Raw genomic sequence first — 6,628 nt, forward strand, 5'->3', positions numbered from 1 at the left:
CTCTGCTCTTTTCAGTCTTGCTGCCTACTATTCCTGGTCTCTGTATAGCTACACACACACACACATCTGTAGCCTTAATCACAGGATATAATAGCTGGTTAAAAAACAAAGAAAAAATTGGCCGTGATTATCTCACCATATCAAAGTGACACTAGAATTAATCTAACACATTTTTATGTTAATGGTTGTTTTGCTGCATATTAATAAAACTTGATAAGGAAAATAAGATATTGACATCTAAGACTAAGATTCTCTTTTTGTATTTTTAGAAAGGGTTGGGGTGCCTGGGTGGCTCAGAGGGTTAAGGTTCCTGAGATCAAGCCCCGCATCGGACGCTCTGCTTAGCGGGGAGCCTGTTTCCCCCTCTCTCTCTGCCTGCCTCTCTGCCTACTTGTGATCTCCGTCTGTCAAATAAATAAATAAAATCTTTAAAAAAAAAAGAAAGGGTTGAAATTATTAAGAATTCTTAGTGAAAATTCTTAAGGATTTTTCTTAATGGTCCATGTTACACTGAATTTCTTCAAAGGGTGGTTTTAGGAGGCTCTGCCCACTCAGAACACCAACTTCTTGAATCTAACAGATGATGAAGGAGCTGGACAATCTAGGTAGTTATTGGTATTATCAATATTTTTAATTTTCAGTATATCATGGTGTTTTGACATCTCTGGCCAAGAAAAGAGTGTTCCTCACTGGGCTAGCCAATCTCTGGAGATGCCAATGCTCTCAGCCAGAAGCCTGAGCAAGTGATCCAGAACCAGTCCATCCCTAGATGGTTGTTGACCCCAGGAGGTAATATCCCTCTGCCTTACTCATCTCAGGGCCAGGAGCCAGCCAACTAGGGACCACCCGTATAGTTTCCAGTCTACCTGGATTACACCGTGGACTGTTCACCTTGCCTTACCTTTCTTGCAAAGCCCCAGGAAACCCATGGCCTGGCAAAACTTTCCCTAGCTCCTGTCTTCTGCCTCCTGACCTCCTGACCACCTTTTTGTGTGGCCCTGTAAGATGTGTTATGCCTCCTGTCTCTAGGACCTGTAAGTACAGTTGACCCATGAACAACACAGGGGTTACGGGTACTGACCCCCTGCACAGCTGAAAACCCATGTATAATTTGTACTCTCCCCCAAATTAACTACTAATAGCTTATCATTGACTGGAAGCCTTATCAATAACATGAAACAGTCAATGAACACATATTTTCCATGTTATATAATTATACACTGTATTCTTACAATAAAGGAAGCTAAAGAGAATGTCGTTAAGAAAATCATAAGGAAAAGAATGTACATTTACTGTACTGTAATATACTGTATTTTCTGCAGAATATCTGCATGTAAGTAGACCCAAGTAATTCAAACCTGTGTTGAACAAAAGTTGACTGTATAATAAACTATTTTTTTCCTGAGCCTCTCCTGTGGCTACCTCTGACTCATAAGAGAATGCAAACCATTATTTAATACAGTATTTTATTATCTGTATTATATATTATATACAGTTATAATTATATATTTTATATTGTTTTACTTATTTTGTTGTATATAGAGTGATGGTAGTTGCTTTTCTTAGAGTTTTGTGAAAATGGTATTTGTTGAAAACATTTGCACCTCCATCCTGGAATATAAACTATATAATTTTATAAATATAGTAAGTGTAGGTTGAATGTAATAAAATATAAAGAATGGACAGCTGCTTTTCAAATTATTACCCAATTCCTTCTCAATCAGCAGGTGTGGTGAACCCCCATGCTGCTCTCACTTGAGTCCCCTTCTGTGTTCTGCGTTCTGGCTTCCCTAGAATTATGGTCTGTTGCACTGTACCCCTTATTCTAGTCTGGAACACAGAGAATTGGAGCCTTTGCTTGTTGTGCCTTGAAGGGCATCTCAGGACAGCGCCCCCAAGGGTCTCCCATGCCAGAGTCCTCCCACTGCTCCCTCTGTGAGAATTCTTCAGTGCTGGGAGTTATACCTTCTTATCCTACCGGGAGAGTTTTCAACATTTTTTGCTGAAGAGTTTTAATGTTTGAAATCTAAATTTAAAAATGCATCTTTCCCTTCCTCAAAACTGGCACAGCACATGACCTTCATGAAGAATTCTGACGTGATCCTAAGGTCAATGTAAGGACCTATTTAGCCAGAATGCTTCCATCAGGTTAAACAATAATTTTGTTGTTTAAAACTTAAACTGTCCCTTCCCCCCTTCCCCCAGAGGACTTATTTAAAAACAAGTCCCGGAAACCAGTCCCAGGTAACAAAGCCAAATACAAGGGTGGGTCAGGCCAGGTGGAGACATCCATCAGTGGGGCGTTGGCGCATACTGTCTTCCTAGTTACCAAGGAGTATGGGCCCCGCCCTTTGGGCACCTTTTGGGCTGCAATTCTGACCAAGGTGATAGGCTGGTTCAAATGTCTACTGTAGGGTAAATTGTAATTCAATTGGTCACTTATGTGTGACCTAACATGACTGTGCAGCTTTCTCTGTGTGTTACAATTTCACAGGCCCAACCACATGGCCTTTGCCCTTAAAAGCTAGTCTGTGGAACAGAGAGAGGTCACCCTCTCTGTAAGGGGCGGCCTCGACTGGTCTGTTTGACGGTCGGTTTGATTCTTGATGCTTGGCGCGAAATAAAGCTTTGCTTGACCTTCTCTTTGTATCAGTCTCGCTCCTTTAATCACAGACCTATTATTGGGGGACCTAACAGTCAAAGGATCTGAGATGCCTGCTACTTCCCATGTTACATGTGGACCAACATTGTTGCCTTACCTGGGAGGTTCCTAGAAACACAGACTCTTAAGCCCCACCCAAACCCACAGAATCAGAACTGGTAACAAGACCTCCAGGAGATTTGTATGTATTTAAAGAGAGAGGTAAAAAAAAAATAATAATAATAATAATAAAGAGAGAGGTACCGCCTTTGTGTATAACTGCTTAGTCACTTCAAGCCCTGTACCGGAGCCATGATCTGTGAGGACTAAGTACTCTTGTACTAAACTTAATTAAATTACGAAATGTTAATTGGAAGTACGCATAACAATGTACAAAATAATTATTTTGCAGCACAGTAATTAGGCACAAATGATAAAAGAATTACCATAAGTATTAATTATATCATCATATTATATACTTTTCTCTCTACTTGGCTTTTATTTCTAGAACTTTATTTAGCCTCAAAAGGTTATAATATCAGGAATTTTTAAGTCATTGCCAAAAATCTCTTACCCACACCAACTGCAAAAAAGTCTTTAAGAAGTAAATTGTAGAAATGAGGTTTCTTTTTCTTGTTACGATTAAGTTACATTACACAGGGGGCGCCTGGGTGGCTCAGTGGGTTAAGGCCTCTGCTTTCGGCTCAGGTCATGATCCCAGGGTCCTGGAATCGAGCCCCACATGGGGCTCTCTGCTCAGCGGGGAGCCTGCTTCCTCCTCTCTCTCTGCCTGCTTCTCTGCCTACTTGTGATCTCTGTCTGCCAAATAAATAAATAAAATCTTCAAAAAAAAAGTTACATTACACAGTGTATAAATCATTACGCAGTGTATAATATATTAATAATATTATACAGCATATAAAATGTATCATGTATATAGTGTATACATGATACATTATACCTGGTAGATACTCAATAAGAGTTTTTACTTTTGTTGACAAATGAGGATTCTCACTCTCCAATAGTTGAAATTTTTAATGCAAATTCTCTTTGGCTTTCCCCAAGGTTTAGATTTATAATGACCATCATGTTAGGATCCTATTGCTCATGTCTCTAGACATCCATGAGAAGATGTTTTGATCTTCCTCAATCTTGGTTAGATTTGCAGGTATCATTGACATACTGAAAGTAGTTAAATATGGAACACTACCTCAAAAATGAATGATGTACTGTATGGTGACTAACATAATGTAATAAAATAAAAAATATATATAGTTGAACAATCAAAATGAGAAAGTTGTACAATGACTCCACCATGCTGTAGAGTGAAGGTTTGCAACCAGAGACAATTTTGCCTGCAGGGGAAAATCAGAGACATCTGGAGATGTTTTTGGTGTCCTGTCTGAATAGGGAGGGAGATTGGAGGTGATACTGGGATTTGGTGGGTGGAGACCAGCAATGCCGCTAAATATCTTGCAATGCCCAGACAGCCCCACAACGAAGACGATCTGGCCCCAAATGTCCTAGTGTTGAAGGTGAGAAACTTCACTGCAGAAAAAAACAAAGTGTTGGTTAGAAAAGGGAAAAAGGTCCGGAGCTGGGTCGGCAGCTCCTGTGTCTACAGAAGCAGAAAGAGGAGAAAGGGAAGAAATGAAGTCACAGACAGTTACCAAACCAGTCTCCTGTTTTCCCAAAGCATGTCTACTTCAGGTATATTATATTCGAGGCAGAGGAAGCCTAGTCTTAAACTCATGAAGCATTTTTCTTCTTCTATGAGTTCCCATGATATGTGAAATTGTCCAAGTCCTTTAATTTCATGTTGGACACATGGCTTCGTGTTAATGGATTTAAATATATTGATTGAGGATGACTCTAGATTTATAGATTCTTCCTCTTAGTGCTGCAGAAGTAGGTGAGGACAGCAAGAAAGAGTCTTAAAGAACTGGGATGTTTCAGAATGGCAAATGTTGCAACCCCAGTGTATGTGCTTAACTTACTGTTCCTTTTCAACTGTGAGCTGATAAAAAGAGTCCTACACAAACAAAATTCAAACAAAATATTCCTTGCATTTCTTTGATGCCATCAGTCGTATTGTTAAAAGCAGCTTAAAGACTTTTCAGTAAAGTGATTAAAAGCATTATAATTATCCCTCATTGAATGTTATCTTATTTTTATTAGCTAATTAACAAGGCAAAGCCACAGAAGGAATGTAGGCCATCCCCACTGACAGATTTGATAGTCATTGTGGATCCTCAGTTGGGGTGAGGGGCATTAAATGACTGACAAAGTAGACTTTTTTATATTAATAATACGTGCATAATGCTTTCTGCAGTATTCAGGGAGATGAAGAAATAGCCTGATAGAAATCAAGAAGAAATAGATCTTACACAAACTGCAGACTTTGCTGCATAGCCTGCAAATTTGAATGAAGCCTGAGAAAAATGTGGTTATATAGTTTTCAAGTGAAGGGGTAAGGGAGGTGATGGGAAGAGAAAGATGGATTTAGTGGCAAATATCATATTTAAAATGATGCAGAATAAAATCGCTCAAGTGAGGACAAGAGACCCTCTTGGACATTACACCAAAAAATGGCCATCACCATGTGCCTTTCTCTATCTGCTTTCCACATTTATTATTCCAAACTTGGTTTCAACTGAGAGAAAACAACATATTTAAATATTAATCATTCTGAGCAACCGACTCCTGAATCAAAAAACCTGGCAACTATTAATAGAACAGATAATGAACCACTTTTTATAAAATCTATGAGCAGACTGATTAATATGTTTTGCATGTTTATTGAGAGAGAGGAAAGGAAAGAAGATAATAAGTGCTTGATGAACGTGCTTGGCTGCAGAATCAGTGATTACGTCAATTTCATTAGATTGTATTTTTTCCCCTTGTGCTGTTAATATCCAAATAAACGAAATGCAAATGTGGGGTATAATTACTTAAAAAGTATCTGAATTGTTTCAAATGCTTTCTTTTTATTTTTATACATTTTCCAGAGGTTTTTCTGTTTAGTAAAGAACCAGTTCTTGGGTTTATGGACCTATTATTGTGTTGGGGCTGTGGTCTGTTTCATTTTTTTGTGCTTAGATGTTTCTGATTTACTTCCTTCCTATCACCTCAGGACTTTTTGTTTTTGTAAATTCTTGTGTTGAGTAGCTGATTTTATTACTTTATTAACTTAAACCATGCTTATTTAGAGTTATGTATTTACTTTGTATATCCTAGTAAGACTGATTTGTCACGTTCTCAGTTTCTTCTTCTGGCAACTTAATATATGTTTTTCATTTTATTTTTCACAAATAATAGAGAGAATCATGAATCAAGATCCCATGTACCCCTGGCCTAAATATAATAATTATCAATGTTTTGCCAATCTTTCTTGTATCCCAATGATTCTTTCCTTGCAGGATATGATGCCACTTTAATCAGAAATACTTCAGTTTTGTAATGATTTTTATTGATTCCTTGACTCAGTATGTTTCACTATTTTTATTCATTTTTTTCTTATTCAAGTCATTTTTATTTTTAATAAGATATTTATTTTCTTAATTTAGGCAATGCACATTTTATTTGATTATTCTTATGTATTTATTGTCTTTTGACATTGGCGATGGTTTCTAACGGCTGATTGCTCTTTCGTTTCCTTTCTCTTTGTATAATAATTCCTGGTTTTTAAAATATTTCATATGTTTTGTGGATTTTATTAAAATAGAGAAAATGTAAAGGAGGAAAATTCTCTTAATTTCAGACACAGTAAAACATTAATACTTCATGATATATGTTTCCCAGATATTTTCTGTATCAATTTGAAATTATACTCTCTATAGCATTGCTTTTAGGTTGGATTTCAACTTACAGTATATCATAATCATAGCATCTCATCAAAATTTACTCAGTGAGGTCAGTGACGACTTCCTCATTCCCATCTCTTGGACATTTTCAGGGGTTTCTTTACCCCAAACTTTTGATGCATAC

Source organism: Enhydra lutris, unplaced genomic scaffold, assembly GCF_002288905.1.
Source record: "Enhydra lutris kenyoni isolate GAN:26980312 unplaced genomic scaffold, ASM228890v2 scaffoldscaffold51, whole genome shotgun sequence".
Classification (NCBI taxonomy): Eukaryota; Metazoa; Chordata; class Mammalia; order Carnivora; family Mustelidae; genus Enhydra; species Enhydra lutris.